The sequence below is a fragment of the Osmerus mordax genome, chromosome 23 (genome assembly GCF_038355195.1).
Source record: "Osmerus mordax isolate fOsmMor3 chromosome 23, fOsmMor3.pri, whole genome shotgun sequence".
Lineage (NCBI taxonomy): Eukaryota > Metazoa > Chordata > Actinopteri > Osmeriformes > Osmeridae > Osmerus > Osmerus mordax.
In genome coordinates this window covers 10,663,977-10,690,584 of record NC_090072.1, presented here as the reverse complement: position 1 = coordinate 10,690,584, position 26,608 = coordinate 10,663,977, and the positions used below count along the sequence as shown (strand labels likewise).

Genomic DNA, 26,608 nt, shown 5'->3' with positions numbered 1-26,608 from the left:
CCTTCCTTCCTTCCTTCCTTCCTTCCCTCCCTCCCTCCCTCCCTCCCTCCCTCCCTCCCTCCCTCCCTCCCTCACTAGCTTTTCTCTTTGACACGCTTAGAAAGATTGCACCCTTCCCGGAGACGCTGCAATACCGGGGCGATGCGCGGAGCGGACGGAGCGAGCCCCTGTTCCGACTCCCTGTTGCAAAAATCCGTTTAATATGTTGTCCTCGCATGGAGGACATATCAGATATTAAACTGATAAGAACAGATACTACACTTGATCTTAGCCAAAAGGCCGAGAAGCGATGACCGCATTATCGGACGCCCCCGGCGCGCGGACCCTCCGTGCACCACCTGGGCCGCTCGGTCACCACACCGAGAACGGCCGAAACCACGGAAGCGGAAAGCCCAGGCCAAAAGCCGCAGGACAAGCAGGGACGGAAGCGGAAAGCCCAGGCCAAAAGCCGCAGGACAAGCAGGGACGGAAGCGGAAAGCCCAGGCCAAAAGCCGCAGGACAAGCAGGGACGGAAGCGGAAAGCCCAGGCCAAAAGCCGCAGGACAAGCAGGGACGGAAGCGGAAAGCCCAGGCCAAAAGGCAACAGAATTGAAACAGCTACAGAAGAAGCAAAGACAAAACCTGCCTTACCCGCAGGCACGCACCTAACCCCAAAGCCAACCTCACCCTGCTTTTGTCACACGTCCATCAGGCTCTGCCCTCCCTCGGGCAAAGCCTCCCAAAAATACCACGTTTCACTCGTCGGCGCTCCCCTCCACGGAAGTCTTTAGTAAAAGGCGAAAGGCTTGTGCGTGCTGAAGGGGAACCAGAGCGTCGATTTGAAACGACCCAAACGGCCTACCCCCAACCCCTCCGTTGGCCCTGACTCACCCGTCCGCGGGGGCGAACCGGGGAGAACCGGGGAGAACCGGGGCGAACCGCATCCTTCTCGGGAAAAAAAAGGCGCGGAAACGCCACGGGCCGCAGAGGGGCTCGGCCCGCCCGCTTGGCTTTTCCTTACGGCACTTTATCCATTTCATTGATCGCTTATTCTCCATTAAGATCCCTACACGTTTATCGTATGCGCCTTCCAGCCAATCGACTCTGTGTTGGTGTCGACTGACACGGCGATAAAAAACTCTTTCCGATTGCCTTCCAGTTTTTCACCTCGGCCCCGCTGAATGTCAGCCAGCTCTCTCTCTCTCTCTCTCACTCACTCACTCACTCACTCACTCACTCACTCACTCAGTCACTCAGTCACTCCCTTTTTTTTTTTTTTTTTTTTTTTTTTTTATATCTAAAAGGGCGGGAAAACGCCACCGGCCGACAGGGCTCCGCCCACACCCCCTTTTCACCCCGTTTTTTTGGTAGGGATCGCTTGTTCCGCTTTGTTGGGGGGCCCCCCCCTTTTGAGGGTTTTTTGACCCTCACCCCAAAAACCCTAGCCCTAACCTAAACCCCTCTCCCCCAAACCTCACTCATTCAGACATTCCCTCCTTCCCTCCCTCCTTCCTTCCTTCCTTCCTTCCTTCCTTCCCTCCCTCCCTCCCTCCCTCCCTCCCTCCCTCCCTCACTAGCTTTTCTCTTTGACACGCTTAGAAAGATTGCACCCTTCCCGGAGACGCTGCAATACCGGGGCGATGCGCGGAGCGGACGGAGCGAGCCCCTGTTCCGACTCCCTGTTGCAAAAATCCGTTTAATATGTTGTCCTCGCATGGAGGACATATCAGATATTAAACTGATAAGAACAGATACTACACTTGATCTTAGCCAAAAGGCCGAGAAGCGATGACCGCATTATCGGACGCCCCCGGCGCGCGGACCCTCCGTGCACCACCTGGGCCGCTCGGTCACCACACCGAGAACGGCCGAAACCACGGAAGCGGAAAGCCCAGGCCAAAAGCCGCAGGACAAGCAGGGACGGAAGCGGAAAGCCCAGGCCAAAAGCCGCAGGACAAGCAGGGACGGAAGCGGAAAGCCCAGGCCAAAAGCCGCAGGACAAGCAGGGACGGAAGCGGAAAGCCCAGGCCAAAAGCCGCAGGACAAGCAGGGACGGAAGCGGAAAGCCCAGGCCAAAAGGCAACAGAATTGAAACAGCTACAGAAGAAGCAAAGACAAAACCTGCCTTACCCGCAGGCACGCACCTAACCCCAAAGCCAACCTCACCCTGCTTTTGTCACACGTCCATCAGGCTCTGCCCTCCCTCGGGCAAAGCCTCCCAAAAATACCACGTTTCACTCGTCGGCGCTCCCCTCCACGGAAGTCTTTAGTAAAAGGCGAAAGGCTTGTGCGTGCTGAAGGGGAACCAGAGCGTCGATTTGAAACGACCCAAACGGCCTACCCCCAACCCCTCCGTTGGCCCTGACTCACCCGTCCGCGGGGGCGAACCGGGGAGAACCGGGGAGAACCGGGGCGAACCGCATCCTTCTCGGGAAAAAAAAGGCGCGGAAACGCCACGGGCCGCAGAGGGGCTCGGCCCGCCCGCTTGGCTTTTCCTTACGGCACTTTATCCATTTCATTGATCGCTTATTCTCCATTAAGATCCCTACACGTTTATCGTATGCGCCTTCCAGCCAATCGACTCTGTGTTGGTGTCGACTGACACGGCGATAAAAAACTCTTTCCGATTGCCTTCCAGTTTTTCACCTCGGCCCCGCTGAATGTCAGCCAGCTCTCTCTCTCTCTCTCTCACTCACTCACTCACTCACTCACTCACTCAGTCACTCAGTCACTCCCTTTTTTTTTTTTTTTTTTTTTTTTTTTTATATCTAAAAGGGCGGGAAAACGCCACCGGCCGACAGGGCTCCGCCCACACCCCCTTTTCACCCCGTTTTTTTGGTAGGGATCGCTTGTTCCGCTTTGTTGGGGGGCCCCCCCCTTTTGAGGGTTTTTTGACCCTCACCCCAAAAACCCTAGCCCTAACCTAAACCCCTCTCCCCCAAACCTCACTCATTCAGACATTCCCTCCTTCCCTCCCTCCTTCCTTCCTTCCTTCCTTCCTTCCTTCCCTCCCTCCCTCCCTCCCTCCCTCCCTCCCTCCCTCCCTCCCTCCCTCACTAGCTTTTCTCTTTGACACGCTTAGAAAGATTGCACCCTTCCCGGAGACGCTGCAATACCGGGGCGATGCGCGGAGCGGACGGAGCGAGCCCCTGTTCCGACTCCCTGTTGCAAAAATCCGTTTAATATGTTGTCCTCGCATGGAGGACATATCAGATATTAAACTGATAAGAACAGATACTACACTTGATCTTAGCCAAAAGGCCGAGAAGCGATGACCGCATTATCGGACGCCCCCGGCGCGCGGACCCTCCGTGCACCACCTGGGCCGCTCGGTCACCACACCGAGAACGGCCGAAACCACGGAAGCGGAAAGCCCAGGCCAAAAGCCGCAGGACAAGCAGGGACGGAAGCGGAAAGCCCAGGCCAAAAGCCGCAGGACAAGCAGGGACGGAAGCGGAAAGCCCAGGCCAAAAGCCGCAGGACAAGCAGGGACGGAAGCGGAAAGCCCAGGCCAAAAGGCAACAGAATTGAAACAGCTACAGAAGAAGCAAAGACAAAACCTGCCTTACCCGCAGGCACGCACCTAACCCCAAAGCCAACCTCACCCTGCTTTTGTCACACGTCCATCAGGCTCTGCCCTCCCTCGGGCAAAGCCTCCCAAAAATACCACGTTTCACTCGTCGGCGCTCCCCTCCACGGAAGTCTTTAGTAAAAGGCGAAAGGCTTGTGCGTGCTGAAGGGGAACCAGAGCGTCGATTTGAAACGACCCAAACGGCCTACCCCCAACCCCTCCGTTGGCCCTGACTCACCCGTCCGCGGGGGCGAACCGGGGAGAACCGGGGAGAACCGGGGCGAACCGCATCCTTCTCGGGAAAAAAAAGGCGCGGAAACGCCACGGGCCGCAGAGGGGCTCGGCCCGCCCGCTTGGCTTTTCCTTACGGCACTTTATCCATTTCATTGATCGCTTATTCTCCATTAAGATCCCTACACGTTTATCGTATGCGCCTTCCAGCCAATCGACTCTGTGTTGGTGTCGACTGACACGGCGATAAAAAACTCTTTCCGATTGCCTTCCAGTTTTTCACCTCGGCCCCGCTGAATGTCAGCCAGCTCTCTCTCTCTCTCTCTCACTCACTCACTCACTCACTCACTCACTCACTCAGTCACTCAGTCACTCCCTTTTTTTTTTTTTTTTTTTTTTTTTTTTATATCTAAAAGGGCGGGAAAACGCCACCGGCCGACAGGGCTCCGCCCACACCCCCTTTTCACCCCGTTTTTTTGGTAGGGATCGCTTGTTCCGCTTTGTTGGGGGGCCCCCCCCTTTTGAGGGTTTTTTGACCCTCACCCCAAAAACCCTAGCCCTAACCTAAACCCCTCTCCCCCAAACCTCACTCATTCAGACATTCCCTCCTTCCCTCCCTCCTTCCTTCCTTCCTTCCTTCCTTCCCTCCCTCCCTCCCTCCCTCCCTCCCTCCCTCCCTCACTAGCTTTTCTCTTTGACACGCTTAGAAAGATTGCACCCTTCCCGGAGACGCTGCAATACCGGGGCGATGCGCGGAGCGGACGGAGCGAGCCCCTGTTCCGACTCCCTGTTGCAAAAATCCGTTTAATATGTTGTCCTCGCATGGAGGACATATCAGATATTAAACTGATAAGAACAGATACTACACTTGATCTTAGCCAAAAGGCCGAGAAGCGATGACCGCATTATCGGACGCCCCCGGCGCGCGGACCCTCCGTGCACCACCTGGGCCGCTCGGTCACCACACCGAGAACGGCCGAAACCACGGAAGCGGAAAGCCCAGGCCAAAAGCCGCAGGACAAGCAGGGACGGAAGCGGAAAGCCCAGGCCAAAAGCCGCAGGACAAGCAGGGACGGAAGCGGAAAGCCCAGGCCAAAAGCCGCAGGACAAGCAGGGACGGAAGCGGAAAGCCCAGGCCAAAAGCCGCAGGACAAGCAGGGACGGAAGCGGAAAGCCCAGGCCAAAAGGCAACAGAATTGAAACAGCTACAGAAGAAGCAAAGACAAAACCTGCCTTACCCGCAGGCACGCACCTAACCCCAAAGCCAACCTCACCCTGCTTTTGTCACACGTCCATCAGGCTCTGCCCTCCCTCGGGCAAAGCCTCCCAAAAATACCACGTTTCACTCGTCGGCGCTCCCCTCCACGGAAGTCTTTAGTAAAAGGCGAAAGGCTTGTGCGTGCTGAAGGGGAACCAGAGCGTCGATTTGAAACGACCCAAACGGCCTACCCCCAACCCCTCCGTTGGCCCTGACTCACCCGTCCGCGGGGGCGAACCGGGGAGAACCGGGGAGAACCGGGGCGAACCGCATCCTTCTCGGGAAAAAAAAGGCGCGGAAACGCCACGGGCCGCAGAGGGGCTCGGCCCGCCCGCTTGGCTTTTCCTTACGGCACTTTATCCATTTCATTGATCGCTTATTCTCCATTAAGATCCCTACACGTTTATCGTATGCGCCTTCCAGCCAATCGACTCTGTGTTGGTGTCGACTGACACGGCGATAAAAAACTCTTTCCGATTGCCTTCCAGTTTTTCACCTCGGCCCCGCTGAATGTCAGCCAGCTCTCTCTCTCTCTCTCTCACTCACTCACTCACTCACTCACTCACTCAGTCACTCAGTCACTCCCTTTTTTTTTTTTTTTTTTTTTTTTTTTTATATCTAAAAGGGCGGGAAAACGCCACCGGCCGACAGGGCTCCGCCCACACCCCCTTTTCACCCCGTTTTTTTGGTAGGGATCGCTTGTTCCGCTTTGTTGGGGGGCCCCCCCCTTTTGAGGGTTTTTTGACCCTCACCCCAAAAACCCTAGCCCTAACCTAAACCCCTCTCCCCCAAACCTCACTCATTCAGACATTCCCTCCTTCCCTCCCTCCTTCCTTCCTTCCTTCCTTCCTTCCTTCCCTCCCTCCCTCCCTCCCTCCCTCCCTCCCTCCCTCCCTCCCTCCCTCCCTCCCTCACTAGCTTTTCTCTTTGACACGCTTAGAAAGATTGCACCCTTCCCGGAGACGCTGCAATACCGGGGCGATGCGCGGAGCGGACGGAGCGAGCCCCTGTTCCGACTCCCTGTTGCAAAAATCCGTTTAATATGTTGTCCTCGCATGGAGGACATATCAGATATTAAACTGATAAGAACAGATACTACACTTGATCTTAGCCAAAAGGCCGAGAAGCGATGACCGCATTATCGGACGCCCCCGGCGCGCGGACCCTCCGTGCACCACCTGGGCCGCTCGGTCACCACACCGAGAACGGCCGAAACCACGGAAGCGGAAAGCCCAGGCCAAAAGCCGCAGGACAAGCAGGGACGGAAGCGGAAAGCCCAGGCCAAAAGCCGCAGGACAAGCAGGGACGGAAGCGGAAAGCCCAGGCCAAAAGCCGCAGGACAAGCAGGGACGGAAGCGGAAAGCCCAGGCCAAAAGGCAACAGAATTGAAACAGCTACAGAAGAAGCAAAGACAAAACCTGCCTTACCCGCAGGCACGCACCTAACCCCAAAGCCAACCTCACCCTGCTTTTGTCACACGTCCATCAGGCTCTGCCCTCCCTCGGGCAAAGCCTCCCAAAAATACCACGTTTCACTCGTCGGCGCTCCCCTCCACGGAAGTCTTTAGTAAAAGGCGAAAGGCTTGTGCGTGCTGAAGGGGAACCAGAGCGTCGATTTGAAACGACCCAAACGGCCTACCCCCAACCCCTCCGTTGGCCCTGACTCACCCGTCCGCGGGGGCGAACCGGGGAGAACCGGGGAGAACCGGGGCGAACCGCATCCTTCTCGGGAAAAAAAAGGCGCGGAAACGCCACGGGCCGCAGAGGGGCTCGGCCCGCCCGCTTGGCTTTTCCTTACGGCACTTTATCCATTTCATTGATCGCTTATTCTCCATTAAGATCCCTACACGTTTATCGTATGCGCCTTCCAGCCAATCGACTCTGTGTTGGTGTCGACTGACACGGCGATAAAAAACTCTTTCCGATTGCCTTCCAGTTTTTCACCTCGGCCCCGCTGAATGTCAGCCAGCTCTCTCTCTCTCTCTCTCACTCACTCACTCACTCACTCACTCACTCAGTCACTCAGTCACTCCCTTTTTTTTTTTTTTTTTTTTTTTTTTTTATATCTAAAAGGGCGGGAAAACGCCACCGGCCGACAGGGCTCCGCCCACACCCCCTTTTCACCCCGTTTTTTTGGTAGGGATCGCTTGTTCCGCTTTGTTGGGGGGCCCCCCCCTTTTGAGGGTTTTTTGACCCTCACCCCAAAAACCCTAGCCCTAACCTAAACCCCTCTCCCCCAAACCTCACTCATTCAGACATTCCCTCCTTCCCTCCCTCCTTCCTTCCTTCCTTCCTTCCTTCCTTCCCTCCCTCCCTCCCTCCCTCCCTCCCTCCCTCCCTCCCTCCCTCCCTCACTAGCTTTTCTCTTTGACACGCTTAGAAAGATTGCACCCTTCCCGGAGACGCTGCAATACCGGGGCGATGCGCGGAGCGGACGGAGCGAGCCCCTGTTCCGACTCCCTGTTGCAAAAATCCGTTTAATATGTTGTCCTCGCATGGAGGACATATCAGATATTAAACTGATAAGAACAGATACTACACTTGATCTTAGCCAAAAGGCCGAGAAGCGATGACCGCATTATCGGACGCCCCCGGCGCGCGGACCCTCCGTGCACCACCTGGGCCGCTCGGTCACCACACCGAGAACGGCCGAAACCACGGAAGCGGAAAGCCCAGGCCAAAAGCCGCAGGACAAGCAGGGACGGAAGCGGAAAGCCCAGGCCAAAAGCCGCAGGACAAGCAGGGACGGAAGCGGAAAGCCCAGGCCAAAAGCCGCAGGACAAGCAGGGACGGAAGCGGAAAGCCCAGGCCAAAAGGCAACAGAATTGAAACAGCTACAGAAGAAGCAAAGACAAAACCTGCCTTACCCGCAGGCACGCACCTAACCCCAAAGCCAACCTCACCCTGCTTTTGTCACACGTCCATCAGGCTCTGCCCTCCCTCGGGCAAAGCCTCCCAAAAATACCACGTTTCACTCGTCGGCGCTCCCCTCCACGGAAGTCTTTAGTAAAAGGCGAAAGGCTTGTGCGTGCTGAAGGGGAACCAGAGCGTCGATTTGAAACGACCCAAACGGCCTACCCCCAACCCCTCCGTTGGCCCTGACTCACCCGTCCGCGGGGGCGAACCGGGGAGAACCGGGGAGAACCGGGGCGAACCGCATCCTTCTCGGGAAAAAAAAGGCGCGGAAACGCCACGGGCCGCAGAGGGGCTCGGCCCGCCCGCTTGGCTTTTCCTTACGGCACTTTATCCATTTCATTGATCGCTTATTCTCCATTAAGATCCCTACACGTTTATCGTATGCGCCTTCCAGCCAATCGACTCTGTGTTGGTGTCGACTGACACGGCGATAAAAAACTCTTTCCGATTGCCTTCCAGTTTTTCACCTCGGCCCCGCTGAATGTCAGCCAGCTCTCTCTCTCTCTCTCTCACTCACTCACTCACTCACTCACTCACTCACTCAGTCACTCAGTCACTCCCTTTTTTTTTTTTTTTTTTTTTTTTTTTTATATCTAAAAGGGCGGGAAAACGCCACCGGCCGACAGGGCTCCGCCCACACCCCCTTTTCACCCCGTTTTTTTGGTAGGGATCGCTTGTTCCGCTTTGTTGGGGGGCCCCCCCCTTTTGAGGGTTTTTTGACCCTCACCCCAAAAACCCTAGCCCTAACCTAAACCCCTCTCCCCCAAACCTCACTCATTCAGACATTCCCTCCTTCCCTCCCTCCTTCCTTCCTTCCTTCCTTCCTTCCCTCCCTCCCTCCCTCCCTCCCTCCCTCCCTCCCTCACTAGCTTTTCTCTTTGACACGCTTAGAAAGATTGCACCCTTCCCGGAGACGCTGCAATACCGGGGCGATGCGCGGAGCGGACGGAGCGAGCCCCTGTTCCGACTCCCTGTTGCAAAAATCCGTTTAATATGTTGTCCTCGCATGGAGGACATATCAGATATTAAACTGATAAGAACAGATACTACACTTGATCTTAGCCAAAAGGCCGAGAAGCGATGACCGCATTATCGGACGCCCCCGGCGCGCGGACCCTCCGTGCACCACCTGGGCCGCTCGGTCACCACACCGAGAACGGCCGAAACCACGGAAGCGGAAAGCCCAGGCCAAAAGCCGCAGGACAAGCAGGGACGGAAGCGGAAAGCCCAGGCCAAAAGCCGCAGGACAAGCAGGGACGGAAGCGGAAAGCCCAGGCCAAAAGCCGCAGGACAAGCAGGGACGGAAGCGGAAAGCCCAGGCCAAAAGCCGCAGGACAAGCAGGGACGGAAGCGGAAAGCCCAGGCCAAAAGGCAACAGAATTGAAACAGCTACAGAAGAAGCAAAGACAAAACCTGCCTTACCCGCAGGCACGCACCTAACCCCAAAGCCAACCTCACCCTGCTTTTGTCACACGTCCATCAGGCTCTGCCCTCCCTCGGGCAAAGCCTCCCAAAAATACCACGTTTCACTCGTCGGCGCTCCCCTCCACGGAAGTCTTTAGTAAAAGGCGAAAGGCTTGTGCGTGCTGAAGGGGAACCAGAGCGTCGATTTGAAACGACCCAAACGGCCTACCCCCAACCCCTCCGTTGGCCCTGACTCACCCGTCCGCGGGGGCGAACCGGGGAGAACCGGGGAGAACCGGGGCGAACCGCATCCTTCTCGGGAAAAAAAAGGCGCGGAAACGCCACGGGCCGCAGAGGGGCTCGGCCCGCCCGCTTGGCTTTTCCTTACGGCACTTTATCCATTTCATTGATCGCTTATTCTCCATTAAGATCCCTACACGTTTATCGTATGCGCCTTCCAGCCAATCGACTCTGTGTTGGTGTCGACTGACACGGCGATAAAAAACTCTTTCCGATTGCCTTCCAGTTTTTCACCTCGGCCCCGCTGAATGTCAGCCAGCTCTCTCTCTCTCTCTCTCACTCACTCACTCACTCACTCACTCACTCAGTCACTCAGTCACTCCCTTTTTTTTTTTTTTTTTTTTTTTTTTTTATATCTAAAAGGGCGGGAAAACGCCACCGGCCGACAGGGCTCCGCCCACACCCCCTTTTCACCCCGTTTTTTTGGTAGGGATCGCTTGTTCCGCTTTGTTGGGGGGCCCCCCCCTTTTGAGGGTTTTTTGACCCTCACCCCAAAAACCCTAGCCCTAACCTAAACCCCTCTCCCCCAAACCTCACTCATTCAGACATTCCCTCCTTCCCTCCCTCCTTCCTTCCTTCCTTCCTTCCTTCCTTCCCTCCCTCCCTCCCTCCCTCCCTCCCTCCCTCCCTCCCTCCCTCCCTCCCTCCCTCACTAGCTTTTCTCTTTGACACGCTTAGAAAGATTGCACCCTTCCCGGAGACGCTGCAATACCGGGGCGATGCGCGGAGCGGACGGAGCGAGCCCCTGTTCCGACTCCCTGTTGCAAAAATCCGTTTAATATGTTGTCCTCGCATGGAGGACATATCAGATATTAAACTGATAAGAACAGATACTACACTTGATCTTAGCCAAAAGGCCGAGAAGCGATGACCGCATTATCGGACGCCCCCGGCGCGCGGACCCTCCGTGCACCACCTGGGCCGCTCGGTCACCACACCGAGAACGGCCGAAACCACGGAAGCGGAAAGCCCAGGCCAAAAGCCGCAGGACAAGCAGGGACGGAAGCGGAAAGCCCAGGCCAAAAGCCGCAGGACAAGCAGGGACGGAAGCGGAAAGCCCAGGCCAAAAGCCGCAGGACAAGCAGGGACGGAAGCGGAAAGCCCAGGCCAAAAGGCAACAGAATTGAAACAGCTACAGAAGAAGCAAAGACAAAACCTGCCTTACCCGCAGGCACGCACCTAACCCCAAAGCCAACCTCACCCTGCTTTTGTCACACGTCCATCAGGCTCTGCCCTCCCTCGGGCAAAGCCTCCCAAAAATACCACGTTTCACTCGTCGGCGCTCCCCTCCACGGAAGTCTTTAGTAAAAGGCGAAAGGCTTGTGCGTGCTGAAGGGGAACCAGAGCGTCGATTTGAAACGACCCAAACGGCCTACCCCCAACCCCTCCGTTGGCCCTGACTCACCCGTCCGCGGGGGCGAACCGGGGAGAACCGGGGAGAACCGGGGCGAACCGCATCCTTCTCGGGAAAAAAAAGGCGCGGAAACGCCACGGGCCGCAGAGGGGCTCGGCCCGCCCGCTTGGCTTTTCCTTACGGCACTTTATCCATTTCATTGATCGCTTATTCTCCATTAAGATCCCTACACGTTTATCGTATGCGCCTTCCAGCCAATCGACTCTGTGTTGGTGTCGACTGACACGGCGATAAAAAACTCTTTCCGATTGCCTTCCAGTTTTTCACCTCGGCCCCGCTGAATGTCAGCCAGCTCTCTCTCTCTCTCTCTCACTCACTCACTCACTCACTCACTCACTCACTCAGTCACTCAGTCACTCCCTTTTTTTTTTTTTTTTTTTTTTTTTTTTATATCTAAAAGGGCGGGAAAACGCCACCGGCCGACAGGGCTCCGCCCACACCCCCTTTTCACCCCGTTTTTTTGGTAGGGATCGCTTGTTCCGCTTTGTTGGGGGGCCCCCCCCTTTTGAGGGTTTTTTGACCCTCACCCCAAAAACCCTAGCCCTAACCTAAACCCCTCTCCCCCAAACCTCACTCATTCAGACATTCCCTCCTTCCCTCCCTCCTTCCTTCCTTCCTTCCTTCCTTCCTTCCTTCCCTCCCTCCCTCCCTCCCTCCCTCCCTCCCTCCCTCACTAGCTTTTCTCTTTGACACGCTTAGAAAGATTGCACCCTTCCCGGAGACGCTGCAATACCGGGGCGATGCGCGGAGCGGACGGAGCGAGCCCCTGTTCCGACTCCCTGTTGCAAAAATCCGTTTAATATGTTGTCCTCGCATGGAGGACATATCAGATATTAAACTGATAAGAACAGATACTACACTTGATCTTAGCCAAAAGGCCGAGAAGCGATGACCGCATTATCGGACGCCCCCGGCGCGCGGACCCTCCGTGCACCACCTGGGCCGCTCGGTCACCACACCGAGAACGGCCGAAACCACGGAAGCGGAAAGCCCAGGCCAAAAGCCGCAGGACAAGCAGGGACGGAAGCGGAAAGCCCAGGCCAAAAGCCGCAGGACAAGCAGGGACGGAAGCGGAAAGCCCAGGCCAAAAGCCGCAGGACAAGCAGGGACGGAAGCGGAAAGCCCAGGCCAAAAGGCAACAGAATTGAAACAGCTACAGAAGAAGCAAAGACAAAACCTGCCTTACCCGCAGGCACGCACCTAACCCCAAAGCCAACCTCACCCTGCTTTTGTCACACGTCCATCAGGCTCTGCCCTCCCTCGGGCAAAGCCTCCCAAAAATACCACGTTTCACTCGTCGGCGCTCCCCTCCACGGAAGTCTTTAGTAAAAGGCGAAAGGCTTGTGCGTGCTGAAGGGGAACCAGAGCGTCGATTTGAAACGACCCAAACGGCCTACCCCCAACCCCTCCGTTGGCCCTGACTCACCCGTCCGCGGGGGCGAACCGGGGAGAACCGGGGAGAACCGGGGCGAACCGCATCCTTCTCGGGAAAAAAAAGGCGCGGAAACGCCACGGGCCGCAGAGGGGCTCGGCCCGCCCGCTTGGCTTTTCCTTACGGCACTTTATCCATTTCATTGATCGCTTATTCTCCATTAAGATCCCTACACGTTTATCGTATGCGCCTTCCAGCCAATCGACTCTGTGTTGGTGTCGACTGACACGGCGATAAAAAACTCTTTCCGATTGCCTTCCAGTTTTTCACCTCGGCCCCGCTGAATGTCAGCCAGCTCTCTCTCTCTCTCTCTCACTCACTCACTCACTCACTCACTCACTCACTCACTCACTCAGTCACTCAGTCACTCCCTTTTTTTTTTTTTTTTTTTTTTTTTTTTATATCTAAAAGGGCGGGAAAACGCCACCGGCCGACAGGGCTCCGCCCACACCCCCTTTTCACCCCGTTTTTTTGGTAGGGATCGCTTGTTCCGCTTTGTTGGGGGGCCCCCCCCTTTTGAGGGTTTTTTGACCCTCACCCCAAAAACCCTAGCCCTAACCTAAACCCCTCTCCCCCAAACCTCACTCATTCAGACATTCCCTCCTTCCCTCCCTCCTTCCTTCCTTCCTTCCTTCCTTCCTTCCCTCCCTCCCTCCCTCCCTCCCTCCCTCCCTCCCTCACTAGCTTTTCTCTTTGACACGCTTAGAAAGATTGCACCCTTCCCGGAGACGCTGCAATACCGGGGCGATGCGCGGAGCGGACGGAGCGAGCCCCTGTTCCGACTCCCTGTTGCAAAAATCCGTTTAATATGTTGTCCTCGCATGGAGGACATATCAGATATTAAACTGATAAGAACAGATTTTTTTCTTTTGAGAAAAATTTATTGGTTCTCACCGTTGACAGTTCATAAAAACAATTCGTTTTACATGTCTTTTCTTTTCTTAAAAGGTACATTAATTACAGGGCATAGGGGGCGCTAAAACACTGGTGTAATTACTTTAAAAGCACTGAATCGAAATCGTAGTTAAAAAGTGCCCGCTAAAACAACAAGGTGATCATGAATAAATACAGCAGTGTTAAAAAGCCATAAAAGAATGTACACTTGGTTAAGACATCTTTAAAGGAATGTTTTACAATGTGTCTTTAAAAATGTGACGTGTGTGTGTGACTATGTGTGTGTGTGTGCGTATGTGGCTATGTGTCTTGTGTGGCTATGTGAGTGTGTGTGTGTGAGTGCATTTAAAGGTTCTGTTCCTCAATTGTGCAGGACCGGGATGAGCTTGTCTGGCTTGCCTCTACCTGCCCCGCTGAACAAGCCACCGAGTCCTCCCCCTCCGGGGCCCAGCGGAGATCCTCGACCTGGGCAGCCATTCCGGCGCAGCCAGGCCGCTGCCGCCCGGACCACTTCACGTGGAGGGGGGCCCCTTCCGTATGGCGCGTGGGATGTACCACCCGAGGGTCTCTGCAGCCAGTTCCGCCGCTGCCTGGGTGGACATCTCCACGCGCTTCCCCGCCAGCAGGTTCCTGGAGGTCCAGAGGGCTTCTTTGAAGCATGTCAGGGTGAGCCAGAGTTGGCGGAATTGTCCAGATGTCATGGTCCTCTGGCTCACCCCGTAGAGCACCAGCTGTGCGTTTAGGACCTCCCCTGCCGGCAGGCACGGGGTTATCAGGGGCCCCGCCAGGATCCACAGGTCCCGGGCGGCACTGCACTCCCAGAGCAGGTGCCTCACGGTCTCCTCTCCGCCACAAGTCGGCCGCGGGCACCTGGATGTCGTCGCCAGCCTCCGGGAGTGCATGACGGCTCTGACCGGGAGGATCTCATGGGCCACCATCCAGGAGAGGTCTCGGTGCTTGTTCAGCAGGGCAGGGTGGCTCACGTTCCGCCAGACCGTGGCCGACTCACCCAGGGCGAGTCGGCGCACTCGGGTCACTTCCTCCCGTTCCTGCACAAGAGAGAGAACAGAGCGGTGTTTGGTTAAAACGGTGAGTGGTTCTTTCTCTAAAATGTGTGTCTTTAAAAACGTCTTAATAAAAAGGTAGGCCGGGGGGAGGTTAAAAGACACTGGCGTCCTCAGGTCTTTCGGGATCCACTGCAGGTGCCTGAGGTAGGACCCCATCCAGAATCTGGTCAGGGCCGCGGTCTTGTGGTTTCCGGATGGGGTCGTCGCCAGTGCCAGGTGGAGTGCGGTGTACCGGCTACCAAAGAACACTTTAAAATCCGGGAGTCCCTTCCCTCCGTTTCGTGGGGCTCTCTTCACTACATCTCTTTTCAGGCGCTCCCACTTGGACCCCCAGATGAAATAAAACACCATCCTGTCGAGGACTAAAAGAATGGGTTTGGGGGGGATAAAAACAGAACCGATCAATAAGAACAAGGGTAAAATCACTGCTTTGATGATTAAAACCTTGCCTTCAAATGTCAGTCGTCTGAGTCCCCAGAACGTCAGTCTCTGTCGGGTTTTTGTCAGTAAGCCCTCCCAGTTTCCGCTCCCTCCCCCCTCCCGGTCGAACTGTACCCCGAGGATGCGGAGGTCGGTCTGGGTCGTCGTCATGGGAAGCCTAGTCATGTCTGTCCCACCCCACGGTCCGAAAAGTCTCCCCTCTGTCTTGTCCCTGTTAAGCTTGGCACCCGAAGCGAGGCCAAACCAGTCAGTCCGGTCCAGGGTCCTGTCTACGGATAAAAGGTCAGTGCATAAAATGTTGATGTCGTCCATGTATAAAATGCACTTGGCAGTCAGTCCCCCAGTCCCCGGGATCCCCAACCCACAAATGAGTTGGTCCCTTCTCAAGATCTGCGCCAGCGGCTCTATACAGCAGACATAGAGTAAGGGGGATAAGGGACACCCCTGACGGACGCCGCAGTTAACTTCCACTGCTTTGGATAAGAACCCGTTAACAAGGATTTTGCTGGTAATGTCCCCATACAGCAGTCCCACCCAAGCTAGGAATCTCCCCGGAAAACCCGCTTTTTGCAGTACCTTGAAAAGGTACTGGTGCGAGACCCGATCAAAGGCTTTCTCAAAATCTAAATTTAGGACTACTAGCCGAATGTTTCTGTCTCTCGCAAAACAGATGGCGTCTCTGATCAGTACCAGGCTGTCCGTGATCCTCCTTCCCGGGATGGCGCAGGCTTGATCCGGGTGGATCAAGTCCCCTAAAACACAAGACATACGAGAGGTTAAAATCTTGCTAAAAAGTTTACAGTCAACGTTTAAAAGAGTGATAGGTCGCCAGTTCTTTAGGTCCGCTTTGTCGTTTTTCTTGAATAAAAGGGATACAATGCCCATCCTAAAACTGTCAGGTAGTCGGTCGAGTCGTTCAAAGTCCTTAAAAACAGTCAACAGGTCGTGTCTTAAAATATCCCAAAAGGTCAGATAAAATTCCAGGGGGAGCCCGTCCTCGCCTGGGGATTTCCCTTTTTTAAAACATCTGATGTTTTTGTCCATTTCTAAAAGGGTAAAATCCTGGGATAAAAGCACGGTGTTTACAACTGTTTTGTCTAAAAAGCTTAAAACCTCGTCCATGACGTGATTAAAAACTTCTTTCTTTTCAAACAACTCATCATAAAATTCCTCCACCACCTTCGTAATCTGTTGTGTGTCAGTTTTTAAAATCCCATTTTTATCTTTGATACTCGTTAAAACATTGCTCCTGCTGATTATTTTCTTAAAAAAGTACCTGGTACATTTTTCTCCTTCCTCCAGGTCTCTCTCTTTGCTTCTTAAAATCACTCCTCTGCTCACCTCTTCCGCCATTAAAACCATTTCTTTTTTCACCTCTCTTATTTCATCGTTAAAATCCAGCCCTTCCTGTGTAAGTTTAAAATACCTCTCTAGCCTTTTCTGCAGTCCCACCATGCGTCTCTCTGCTTTCCTTCTTTTTTCCCTCCCTTTTTGCTTAAAAAAAGTCTGTGTCCTGTGTTTTACCATCTCCCACCACTGTGCTCGTGTTTCGAACATGTCCTGAAGGGTCTGCCAGTCCCTGAACCGCTCCCTGTACGACCTTGTTATTCCCTCGTCCTCCAACAGGGAGCAGTTCAGTTTCCACAGACCCTTCCCTACCGTCACACCTGAGGTCAGTGAAAGGGTGCACGTGAGCATACAGTGGTCCGAAAAGAATACCGGGGTTAATCTAGCATCGGTTGGGGGGGCGTCCCGGGTCAGTAAGTAGTCGATGCGAGAGGCTTTGGTGCCATCACCACTGAACCAGGTGAAGCCCTCCTCTCTAGGATGCAGGGATCTAAAACAGTCAACTAGTTTAAAATCCCTACAAAGTCCGTGTAATAAAACCGACGATCTGTCTACTTTAAAAAGTTCCCCAGCTCCTCTCCTATCTCTTCTTGATAAAACACAGTTAAAATCCCCTCCTACCACCAGGGGATCCCTCCCTAGCAGGTGGGACTGCAGATCTTCTAAAAGGTCACACCTCTCATTTTTCCCGCTAAAACCATACACATTTATCAATTTAAAATCCTTCCCTAAAAAGTTCAAATGTAGTAAAAGCATGCGTCCGTTATGTAAAACCGTGCTCCCCTTCACCAAGATGTGTGCATTTTTTATTAAAACCGCCACTCCGTCATTCTTATTATTGTTTGACCCACTCCACACCGAGGGTCCTTGGCTCCACTTATTTTCCCACTGTTGGTAAAAAGTTTTAAAAGGCAGTCCACACTCCTGAATTAAAACAATGTCTGTCTGAACAGTGCTTAAAAAGGTTAAAATGGACTGGGCTCTAAAACTCGACTTAATCGATCTTACATTAAGAGTGGTAAAAGTGAGCGCCATAAAAAGGGTGAAGGGGGTTAAAAGGGACGTGTGCATTACTAAAAACAGGGAGGGGGGTTGGGTCTAAAAAGGTGATCAAATAAAACCAATAAAACAGAGAGACAATAATCAGCAAATAAAACAAGCACTAAAAACAGATCTAGGTGACCTCCACACTATTCTGCTCACTCTTGGCCTTCTTTTTCTTTCGTTGGGGGAGGCCCGAGCTCTCCTTAGGGGACGATGTGACCAGGTTCACAGTTAAAAAGGACAGTTGGTTCGGAGAGCTGGAAGGAAATACCCTGGAAGAGGAATCTGACTCTTCAGAGCTCACTTCGGGCCTCCCCCTCTTCCCGGCGTGATCGATGTCAGCGGACAGATCTTTATGTTTTTCCCCCGCCGGGAGTTGGCCACACTGCATTAAAACCTCACTTTCGGCCGAGTCACGGGAGTCGGAGGAGGAGGAGGTGACCTTGTCGGCCTCTCCTGGGCTCTCTTCCTCCTCTACGCGCTCCTCCCGCCTCCCGTGCTCGGCCTCCTGGTCTAAAATATTTAAAACAGGGACCGTTCTCTTTGCCACTTCCTCCTGCACCTCCTTTTCCGCCCTTTCCTCGTCCACTTCCTTTTCCCCTTCCACCACCTCCACCACCACTCTCTCCTCTGTGGCTGGTCCCATCGGCTCCACGGGCGCCCTGGCCGCCCGGAGCTTGTTGGCGAAGGACTGAGGACAGTCTCTGAACAGGTGGGAGAGCTCGCCACACAAGTTGCAAGCTCTCCCATTTGGGCACTCCGCGAAGACGTGCCCGATCTCCCGACATTTTCCGCAAACCACCTCCTGGCACGCCTCCGCGAGGTGCCCATGCTTCATGCACTTTCTGCATAGCTTTGGCTGTCCCATGTAGTGCACGAAGCCCCTGTTCTCCCCCAACACTATGATTGAGGGTAACTGCCTCAGTCCTTCAAAACCTGTCGGATCTGGAACCTGCTGGATGGGCACTCTCCAAGCTCCATTCCATATGCCATCCAGATCCTTCACTCTAACTGGAACCCCTTTAACTGTGCAGTACCTTTTCAACCAGACACAGATATCCTCGGGGTTCACAGTTTCATTAAACATCCTGACAATCACCACTTTCAAGGTGTTGTCAGTCAGTTTTTCCACGCAGAACGTTTGGGTAACTTGATCTTTGCTCACCTCGAAACGTGTCCAGAATTCTTTCAGTACCATGGCCGTGCTGAAGCTGACATCGAAGCCCTGCCCAGCAGGCAAGGCCACGATGCAGTTCAGCTCGGCCGGCGAGAACCTGAGCAGCTTCTGCAGCACCTTTCTTGAGAAGTCCAACCTGGACATCTCCACCTTCACTCCACCCACCACCTTGAACAAAAAACGGACACTGTTGTGCCTCCTCATGCCAGCACGAGCGGCCGACATTTTGGAGGCACGAACAACACTGAACAAAAAACAATCAGACACGTGGGGGGGGGGGTGACACAGCAAGAGGGAACAGGAGGGGGGGGGGAGGGAACACCAACACAAGAGGGTAGGGGGGAGACAAACACTGGTGTGGGGGGGGGGGGGGGGGATAGGGGAGGGGATAGAGGGGGGGAGGGGGGGGGGGGGGACACTAACAATACAATGGAGGGTAACAAACACTGAACTGGACTACACAAACACCCCACCAAAAACCAAATCAACAAAGTAAAAGCAACTGAAAAGACCGGCCAAAAGAAATTAACCACAAATACACTTAGACAATACACAAAAACACAAGACAAGAATAAAAGAATACACCAAACGGAAAACTACTGAGACAAACACTCACACTAACAAGACACACCTGCCACCAATCAAGGATTGGTGGCTAGGCTACACCAAACAAACACTAAAACTCACAAAAAGACTATGGACAAACAAGCTATGGACAAACTACTAAAACAAGACAGAAAGGAAACACCTAACAATATTTAAACAAATAGGACACACAAAACAAACAAGAAGATAAACAAAAAAACAGGCTAAACTACACAACACAAGACAAGGCCCACAGGGGGACCGGAAAAGTACTGGCCTTGGAGGCACTCACCTGGCCTAGCACTGGGCTAGGCCAGTGGAAGAATGGAAATTTCCGGTGAGTGACTCCTCCTCCAGCACTGGCTCCGGCAACCGTCTGTGGACCTGGGAACAAGGACAGAGACAGAAATCAAACACAGTATCAAGACAAATCAAATTCAAAATGATAAGGACAAACACCAACTGAAAAGGGTAACGCCCACCGGCCGGTCGATCGCCCACGGCCCAAGGTGAGATTTCGATTAGTATCGATAAGGCTCGATACTGCTCTTGATCTCAACCAAAAGGCCGAGAAGCGATGACCGCATTATCGGACGCCCCCGGCGCGCGGACCCTCCGTGCACCACCTGGGCCGCTCGGTCACCACACCGAGAACGGCCGAAACCACGGAAGCGGAAAGCCCAGGCCAAAAGCCGCAGGACAAGCAGGGACGGAAGCGGAAAGCCGAGGCCAAAAGCCGCAGGACAAGCAGGGACGGAAGCGGAAAGCCCAGGCCAAAAGCCGCAGGACAAGCAGGGACGGAAGCGGAAAGCCCAGGCCAAAAGCCGCAGGACAAGCAGGGACGGAAGCGGAAAGCCCAGGCCAAAAGGCAACAGAATTGAAACAGCTACAGAAGAAGCAAAGACAAAACCTGCCTTACCCGCAGGCACGCACCTAACCCCAAAGCCAACCTCACCCTGCTTTTGTCACACGTCCATCAGGCTCTGCCCTCCCTCGGGCAAAGCCTCCCAAAAATACCACGTTTCACTCGTCGGCGCTCCCCTCCACGGAAGTCTTTAGTAAAAGGCGAAAGGCTTGTGCGTGCTGAAGGGGAACCAGAGCGTCGATTTGAAACGACCCAAACGGCCTACCCCCAACCCCTCCGTTGGCCCTGACTCACCCGTCCGCGGGGGCGAACCGGGGAGAACCGGGGAGAACCGGGGCGAACCGCATCCTTCTCGGGAAAAAAAAGGCGCGGAAACGCCACGGGCCGCAGAGGGGCTCGGCCCGCCCGCTTGGCTTTTCCTTACGGCACTTTATCCATTTCATTGATCGCTTATTCTCCATTAAGATCCCTACACGTTTATCGTATGCGCCTTCCAGCCAATCGACTCTGTGTTGGTGTCGACTGACACGGCGATAAAAAACTCTTTCCGATTGCCTTCCAGTTTTTCACCTCGGCCCCGCTGAATGTCAGCCAGCTCTCTCTCTCTCTCTCTCACTCACTCACTCACTCACTCACTCACTCACTCAGTCACTCAGTCACTCCCTTTTTTTTTTTTTTTTTTTTTTTTTTTATATCTAAAAGGGCGGGAAAACGCCACCGGCCGACAGGGCTCCGCCCACACCCCCTTTTCACCCCGTTTTTTTGGTAGGGATCGCTTGTTCCGCTTTGTTGGGGGGCCCCCCCCTTTTGAGGGTTTTTTGACCCTCACCCCAAAAACCCTAGCCCTAACCTAAACCCCTCTCCCCCAAACCTCACTCATTCAGACATTCCCTCCTTCCCTCCCTCCTTCCTTCCTTCCTTCCTTCCTTCCTTCCCTCCCTCCCTCCCTCCCTCCCTCCCTCCCTCCCTCCCTCCCTCCCTCCCTCCCTCACTAGCTTTTCTCTTTGACACGCTTAGAAAGATTGCACCCTTCCCGGAGACGCTGCAATACCGGGGCGATGCGCGGAGCGGACGGAGCGAGCCCCTGTTCCGACTCCCTGTTGCAAAAATCCGTTTAATATGTTGTCCTCGCATGGAGGACATATCAGATATTAAACTGATAAGAACAGATACTACACTTGATCTTAGCCAAAAGGCCGAGAAGCGATGACCGCATTATCGGACGCCCCCGGCGCGCGGACCCTCCGTGCACCACCTGGGCCGCTCGGTCACCACACCGAGAACGGCCGAAACCACGGAAGCGGAAAGCCCAGGCCAAAAGCCGCAGGACAAGCAGGGACGGAAGCGGAAAGCCCAGGCCAAAAGCCGCAGGACAAGCAGGGACGGAAGCGGAAAGCCCAGGCCAAAAGGCAACAGAATTGAAACAGCTACAGAAGAAGCAAAGACAAAACCTGCCTTACCCGCAGGCACGCACCTAACCCCAAAGCCAACCTCACCCTGCTTTTGTCACACGTCCATCAGGCTCTGCCCTCCCTCGGGCAAAGCCTCCCAAAAATACCACGTTTCACTCGTCGGCGCTCCCCTCCACGGAAGTCTTTAGTAAAAGGCGAAAGGCTTGTGCGTGCTGAAGGGGAACCAGAGCGTCGATTTGAAACGACCCAAACGGCCTACCCCCAACCCCTCCGTTGGCCCTGACTCACCCGTCCGCGGGGGCGAACCGGGGAGAACCGGGGAGAACCGGGGCGAACCGCATCCTTCTCGGGAAAAAAAAGGCGCGGAAACGCCACGGGCCGCAGAGGGGCTCGGCCCGCCCGCTTGGCTTTTCCTTACGGCACTTTATCCATTTCATTGATCGCTTATTCTCCATTAAGATCCCTACACGTTTATCGTATGCGCCTTCCAGCCAATCGACTCTGTGTTGGTGTCGACTGACACGGCGATAAAAAACTCTTTCCGATTGCCTTCCAGTTTTTCACCTCGGCCCCGCTGAATGTCAGCCAGCTCTCTCTCTCTCTCTCTCACTCACTCACTCACTCACTCACTCACTCACTCACTCAGTCACTCAGTCACTCCCTTTTTTTTTTTTTTTTTTTTTTTTTTTTATATCTAAAAGGGCGGGAAAACGCCACCGGCCGACAGGGCTCCGCCCACACCCCCTTTTCACCCCGTTTTTTTGGTAGGGATCGCTTGTTCCGCTTTGTTGGGGGGCCCCCCCCTTTTGAGGGTTTTTTGACCCTCACCCCAAAAACCCTAGCCCTAACCTAAACCCCTCTCCCCCAAACCTCACTCATTCAGACATTCCCTCCTTCCCTCCCTCCTTCCTTCCTTCCTTCCTTCCTTCCTTCCCTCCCTCCCTCCCTCCCTCCCTCCCTCCCTCCCTCACTAGCTTTTCTCTTTGACACGCTTAGAAAGATTGCACCCTTCCCGGAGACGCTGCAATACCGGGGCGATGCGCGGAGCGGACGGAGCGAGCCCCTGTTCCGACTCCCTGTTGCAAAAATCCGTTTAATATGTTGTCCTCGCATGGAGGACATATCAGATATTAAACTGATAAGAACAGATACTACACTTGATCTTAGCCAAAAGGCCGAGAAGCGATGACCGCATTATCGGACGCCCCCGGCGCGCGGACCCTCCGTGCACCACCTGGGCCGCTCGGTCACCACACCGAGAACGGCCGAAACCACGGAAGCGGAAAGCCCAGGCCAAAAGCCGCAGGACAAGCAGGGACGGAAGCGGAAAGCCCAGGCCAAAAGCCGCAGGACAAGCAGGGACGGAAGCGGAAAGCCCAGGCCAAAAGCCGCAGGACAAGCAGGGACGGAAGCGGAAAGCCCAGGCCAAAAGCCGCAGGACAAGCAGGGACGGAAGCGGAAAGCCCAGGCCAAAAGGCAACAGAATTGAAACAGCTACAGAAGAAGCAAAGACAAAACCTGCCTTACCCGCAGGCACGCACCTAACCCCAAAGCCAACCTCACCCTGCTTTTGTCACACGTCCATCAGGCTCTGCCCTCCCTCGGGCAAAGCCTCCCAAAAATACCACGTTTCACTCGTCGGCGCTCCCCTCCACGGAAGTCTTTAGTAAAAGGCGAAAGGCTTGTGCGTGCTGAAGGGGAACCAGAGCGTCGATTTGAAACGACCCAAACGGCCTACCCCCAACCCCTCCGTTGGCCCTGACTCACCCGTCCGCGGGGGCGAACCGGGGAGAACCGGGGAGAACCGGGGCGAACCGCATCCTTCTCGGGAAAAAAAAGGCGCGGAAACGCCACGGGCCGCAGAGGGGCTCGGCCCGCCCGCTTGGCTTTTCCTTACGGCACTTTATCCATTTCATTGATCGCTTATTCTCCATTAAGATCCCTACACGTTTATCGTATGCGCCTTCCAGCCAATCGACTCTGTGTTGGTGTCGACTGACACGGCGATAAAAAACTCTTTCCGATTGCCTTCCAGTTTTTCACCTCGGCCCCGCTGAATGTCAGCCAGCTCTCTCTCTCTCTCTCTCACTCACTCACTCACTCACTCACTCACTCACTCAGTCACTCAGTCACTCCCTTTTTTTTTTTTTTTTTTTTTTTTTTTTATATCTAAAAGGGCGGGAAAACGCCACCGGCCGACAGGGCTCCGCCCACACCCCCTTTTCACCCCGTTTTTTTGGTAGGGATCGCTTGTTCCGCTTTGTTGGGGGGCCCCCCCCTTTTGAGGGTTTTTTGACCCTCACCCCAAAAACCCTAGCCCTAACCTAAACCCCTCTCCCCCAAACCTCACTCATTCAGACATTCCCTCCTTCCCTCCCTCCTTCCTTCCTTCCTTCCTTCCTTCCTTCCCTCCCTCCCTCCCTCCCTCCCTCCCTCCCTCCCTCCCTCCCTCACTAGCTTTTCTCTTTGACACGCTTAGAAAGATTGCACCCTTCCCGGAGACGCTGCAATACCGGGGCGATGCGCGGAGCGGACGGAGCGAGCCCCTGTTCCGACTCCCTGTTGCAAAAATCCGTTTAATATGTTGTCCTCGCATGGAGGACATATCAGATATTAAACTGATAAGAACAGATTTTTTTCTTTTGAGAAAAATTTATTGGTTCTCACCGTTGACAGTTCATAAAAACAATTCGTTTTACATGTCTTTTCTTTTCTTAAAAGGTACATTAATTACAGGGCATAGGGGGCGCTAAAACACTGGTGTAATTACTTTAAAAGCACTGAATCGAAATCGTAGTTAAAAAGTGCCCGCTAAAACAACAAGGTGATCATGAATAAATACAGCAGTGTTAAAAAGCCATAAAAGAATGTACACTTGGTTAAGACATCTTTAAAGGAATGTTTTACAATGTGTCTTTAAAAATGTGACGTGTGTGTGTGACTATGTGTGTGTGTGTGCGTATGTGGCTATGTGTCTTGTGTGGCTATGTGAGTGTGTGTGTGTGAGTGCATTTAAAAGTTCTGTTCCTCAATTGTGCAGGACCGGGATGAGCTTGTCTGGCTTGCCTCTACCTGCCCCGCTGAACAAGCCACCGAGTCCTCCCCCTCCGGGGCCCAGCGGAGATCCTCGACCTGGGCAGCCATTCCGGCGCAGCCAGGCCGCTGCCGCCCGGACCACTTCACGTGGAGGGGGGCCCCTTCCGTATGGCGCGTGGGATGTACCACCCGAGGGTCTCTGCAGCCAGTTCCGCCGCTGCCTGGGTGGACATCTCCACGCGCTTCCCCGCCAGCAGGTTCCTGGAGGTCCAGAGGGCTTCTTTGAAGCATGTCAGGGTGAGCCAGAGTTGGCGGAATTGTCCAGATGTCATGGTCCTCTGGCTCACCCCGTAGAGCACCAGCTGTGCGTTTAGGACCTCCCCTGCCGGCAGGCACGGGGTTATCAGGGGCCCCGCCAGGATCCACAGGTCCCGGGCGGCACTGCACTCCCAGAGCAGGTGCCTCACGGTCTCCTCTCCGCCACAAGTCGGCCGCGGGCACCTGGATGTCGTCGCCAGCCTCCGGGAGTGCATGACGGCTCTGACCGGGAGGATCTCATGGGCCACCATCCAGGAGAGGTCTCGGTGCTTGTTCAGCAGGGCAGGGTGGCTCACGTTCCGCCAGACCGTGGCCGACTCACCCAGGGCGAGTCGGCGCACTCGGGTCACTTCCTCCCGTTCCTGCACAAGAGAGAGAACAGAGCGGTGTTTGGTTAAAACGGTGAGTGGTTCTTTCTCTAAAATGTGTGTCTTTAAAAACGTCTTAATAAAAAGGTAGGCCGGGGGGAGGTTAAAAGACACTGGCGTCCTCAGGTCTTTCGGGATCCACTGCAGGTGCCTGAGGTAGGACCCCATCCAGAATCTGGTCAGGGCCGCGGTCTTGTGGTTTCCGGATGGGGTCGTCGCCAGTGCCAGGTGGAGTGCGGTGTACCGGCTACCAAAGAACACTTTAAAATCCGGGAGTCCCTTCCCTCCGTTTCGTGGGGCTCTCTTCACTACATCTCTTTTCAGGCGCTCCCACTTGGACCCCCAGATGAAATAAAACACCATCCTGTCGAGGACTAAAAGAATGGGTTTGGGGGGGATAAAAACAGAACCGATCAATAAGAACAAGGGTAAAATCACTGCTTTGATGATTAAAACCTTGCCTTCAAATGTCAGTCGTCTGAGTCCCCAGAACGTCAGTCTCTGTCGGGTTTTTGTCAGTAAGCCCTCCCAGTTTCCGCTCCCTCCCCCCTCCCGGTCGAACTGTACCCCGAGGATGCGGAGGTCGGTCTGGGTCGTCGTCATGGGAAGCCTAGTCATGTCTGTCCCACCCCACGGTCCGAAAAGTCTCCCCTCTGTCTTGTCCCTGTTAAGCTTGGCACCCGAAGCGAGGCCAAACCAGTCAGTCCGGTCCAGGGTCCTGTCTACGGATAAAAGGTCAGTGCATAAGGCTTAAAAGGTGCATAAACTGATAAGAACAGATACTACACTTGATCTTAGCCAAAAGGCCGAGAAGCGATGACCGCATTATCGGACGCCCCCGGCGCGCGGACCCTCCGTGCACCACCTGGGCCGCTCGGTCACCACACCGAGAACGGCCGAAACCACGGAAGCGGAGAGCCGAGGCCAAAAGCCGCAGGACAAGCAGGGACGGAAGCGGAGAGCCGAGGCCAAAAGCCGCAGGACAAGCAGGGACGGAAGCGGAAAGCCCAGGCCAAAAGCCGCAGGACAAGCAGGGACGGAAGCGGAAAGCCCAGGCCAAAAGGCAACAGAATTGAAACAGCTACAGAAGAAGCAAAGACAAAACCTGCCTTACCCGCAGGCACGCACCTAACCCCAAAGCCAACCTCACCCTGCTTTTGTCACACGTCCATCAGGCTCTGCCCTCCCTCGGGCAAAGCCTCCCAAAAATACCACGTTTCACTCGTCGGCGCTCCCCTCCACGGAAGTCTTTAGTAAAAGGCGAAAGGCTTGTGCGTGCTGAAGGGGAACCAGAGCGTCGATTTGAAACGACCCAAACGGCCTACCCCCAACCCCTCCGTTGGCCCTGACTCACCCGTCCGCGGGGGCGAACCGGGGAGAACCGGGGAGAACCGGGGCGAACCGCATCCTTCTCGGGAAAAAAAAGGCGCGGAAACGCCACGGGCCGCAGAGGGGCTCGGCCCGCCCGCTTGGCTTTTCTCCATCTTCTGGGGCCATATGTAAGTTTTTCCTTCTAGTCTGGTTTGGTTGATTGATTTAATAGGGTGCA

The 26,608-nt window shown here is 54.7% G+C and overlaps 24 non-coding genes and 3 pseudogenes across 24 annotated transcripts; all 27 read right to left on the bottom strand.

The window, feature by feature from the left end:
• Nucleotides 1–100: 100 nt before the first annotated feature.
• On the bottom strand, nt 101–291 carry LOC136932299 (U2 spliceosomal RNA). Its single transcript, XR_010874594.1, has one exon. It is a non-coding gene; the product is annotated as a U2 spliceosomal RNA (small nuclear RNA).
• A 406-nt stretch (nt 292–697) lies between these two features.
• On the bottom strand, nt 698–815 carry LOC136932257 (U5 spliceosomal RNA). Its single transcript, XR_010874555.1, has one exon. It is a non-coding gene; the product is annotated as a U5 spliceosomal RNA (small nuclear RNA).
• Nucleotides 816–1,579: 764 nt separating this feature from the next.
• Nucleotides 1,580–1,770, bottom strand: LOC136932287 (U2 spliceosomal RNA). The gene has a single exon (XR_010874583.1). It is a non-coding gene; the product is annotated as a U2 spliceosomal RNA (small nuclear RNA).
• A 406-nt stretch (nt 1,771–2,176) lies between these two features.
• On the bottom strand, nt 2,177–2,294 carry LOC136932256 (U5 spliceosomal RNA). The gene has a single exon (XR_010874554.1). It is a non-coding gene; the product is annotated as a U5 spliceosomal RNA (small nuclear RNA).
• Nucleotides 2,295–3,062: 768 nt separating this feature from the next.
• Nucleotides 3,063–3,253, bottom strand: LOC136932274 (U2 spliceosomal RNA). Its single transcript, XR_010874572.1, has one exon. It is a non-coding gene; the product is annotated as a U2 spliceosomal RNA (small nuclear RNA).
• A 362-nt stretch (nt 3,254–3,615) lies between these two features.
• LOC136932255 (U5 spliceosomal RNA) lies at nt 3,616–3,733 on the bottom strand. The gene has a single exon (XR_010874553.1). It is a non-coding gene; the product is annotated as a U5 spliceosomal RNA (small nuclear RNA).
• Nucleotides 3,734–4,489: 756 nt separating this feature from the next.
• LOC136932263 (U2 spliceosomal RNA) lies at nt 4,490–4,680 on the bottom strand. Its single transcript, XR_010874561.1, has one exon. It is a non-coding gene; the product is annotated as a U2 spliceosomal RNA (small nuclear RNA).
• Nucleotides 4,681–5,086: 406 nt separating this feature from the next.
• LOC136932254 (U5 spliceosomal RNA) lies at nt 5,087–5,204 on the bottom strand. Its single transcript, XR_010874552.1, has one exon. It is a non-coding gene; the product is annotated as a U5 spliceosomal RNA (small nuclear RNA).
• A 776-nt stretch (nt 5,205–5,980) lies between these two features.
• Nucleotides 5,981–6,171, bottom strand: LOC136932251 (U2 spliceosomal RNA). Its single transcript, XR_010874550.1, has one exon. It is a non-coding gene; the product is annotated as a U2 spliceosomal RNA (small nuclear RNA).
• A 362-nt stretch (nt 6,172–6,533) lies between these two features.
• On the bottom strand, nt 6,534–6,651 carry LOC136932252 (U5 spliceosomal RNA). Its single transcript, XR_010874551.1, has one exon. It is a non-coding gene; the product is annotated as a U5 spliceosomal RNA (small nuclear RNA).
• Nucleotides 6,652–7,419: 768 nt separating this feature from the next.
• On the bottom strand, nt 7,420–7,610 carry LOC136932240 (U2 spliceosomal RNA). The gene has a single exon (XR_010874540.1). It is a non-coding gene; the product is annotated as a U2 spliceosomal RNA (small nuclear RNA).
• A 362-nt stretch (nt 7,611–7,972) lies between these two features.
• Nucleotides 7,973–8,090, bottom strand: LOC136932250 (U5 spliceosomal RNA). The gene has a single exon (XR_010874549.1). It is a non-coding gene; the product is annotated as a U5 spliceosomal RNA (small nuclear RNA).
• A 756-nt stretch (nt 8,091–8,846) lies between these two features.
• On the bottom strand, nt 8,847–9,037 carry LOC136932228 (U2 spliceosomal RNA). Its single transcript, XR_010874539.1, has one exon. It is a non-coding gene; the product is annotated as a U2 spliceosomal RNA (small nuclear RNA).
• Nucleotides 9,038–9,443: 406 nt separating this feature from the next.
• LOC136932249 (U5 spliceosomal RNA) lies at nt 9,444–9,561 on the bottom strand. Its single transcript, XR_010874548.1, has one exon. It is a non-coding gene; the product is annotated as a U5 spliceosomal RNA (small nuclear RNA).
• Nucleotides 9,562–10,337: 776 nt separating this feature from the next.
• LOC136932216 (U2 spliceosomal RNA) lies at nt 10,338–10,528 on the bottom strand. Its single transcript, XR_010874538.1, has one exon. It is a non-coding gene; the product is annotated as a U2 spliceosomal RNA (small nuclear RNA).
• Nucleotides 10,529–10,890: 362 nt separating this feature from the next.
• LOC136932248 (U5 spliceosomal RNA) lies at nt 10,891–11,008 on the bottom strand. The gene has a single exon (XR_010874547.1). It is a non-coding gene; the product is annotated as a U5 spliceosomal RNA (small nuclear RNA).
• A 764-nt stretch (nt 11,009–11,772) lies between these two features.
• Nucleotides 11,773–11,963, bottom strand: LOC136932204 (U2 spliceosomal RNA). The gene has a single exon (XR_010874537.1). It is a non-coding gene; the product is annotated as a U2 spliceosomal RNA (small nuclear RNA).
• Nucleotides 11,964–12,325: 362 nt separating this feature from the next.
• LOC136932247 (U5 spliceosomal RNA) lies at nt 12,326–12,443 on the bottom strand. Its single transcript, XR_010874546.1, has one exon. It is a non-coding gene; the product is annotated as a U5 spliceosomal RNA (small nuclear RNA).
• Nucleotides 12,444–13,211: 768 nt separating this feature from the next.
• LOC136932212 (U2 spliceosomal RNA) lies at nt 13,212–13,389 on the bottom strand (annotated as a pseudogene).
• A 6,656-nt stretch (nt 13,390–20,045) lies between these two features.
• LOC136932246 (U5 spliceosomal RNA) lies at nt 20,046–20,163 on the bottom strand. The gene has a single exon (XR_010874545.1). It is a non-coding gene; the product is annotated as a U5 spliceosomal RNA (small nuclear RNA).
• A 779-nt stretch (nt 20,164–20,942) lies between these two features.
• LOC136932192 (U2 spliceosomal RNA) lies at nt 20,943–21,133 on the bottom strand. The gene has a single exon (XR_010874535.1). It is a non-coding gene; the product is annotated as a U2 spliceosomal RNA (small nuclear RNA).
• Nucleotides 21,134–21,451: 318 nt separating this feature from the next.
• LOC136932245 (U5 spliceosomal RNA) lies at nt 21,452–21,569 on the bottom strand. Its single transcript, XR_010874544.1, has one exon. It is a non-coding gene; the product is annotated as a U5 spliceosomal RNA (small nuclear RNA).
• Nucleotides 21,570–22,333: 764 nt separating this feature from the next.
• Nucleotides 22,334–22,524, bottom strand: LOC136932181 (U2 spliceosomal RNA). Its single transcript, XR_010874525.1, has one exon. It is a non-coding gene; the product is annotated as a U2 spliceosomal RNA (small nuclear RNA).
• A 406-nt stretch (nt 22,525–22,930) lies between these two features.
• Nucleotides 22,931–23,048, bottom strand: LOC136932244 (U5 spliceosomal RNA). The gene has a single exon (XR_010874543.1). It is a non-coding gene; the product is annotated as a U5 spliceosomal RNA (small nuclear RNA).
• A 768-nt stretch (nt 23,049–23,816) lies between these two features.
• On the bottom strand, nt 23,817–23,994 carry LOC136932211 (U2 spliceosomal RNA; annotated as a pseudogene).
• A 1,704-nt stretch (nt 23,995–25,698) lies between these two features.
• On the bottom strand, nt 25,699–25,877 carry LOC136932222 (U2 spliceosomal RNA; annotated as a pseudogene).
• Nucleotides 25,878–26,239: 362 nt separating this feature from the next.
• Nucleotides 26,240–26,357, bottom strand: LOC136932243 (U5 spliceosomal RNA). The gene has a single exon (XR_010874542.1). It is a non-coding gene; the product is annotated as a U5 spliceosomal RNA (small nuclear RNA).
• Between the last annotated feature and the right edge of the window lie 251 nt (nt 26,358–26,608).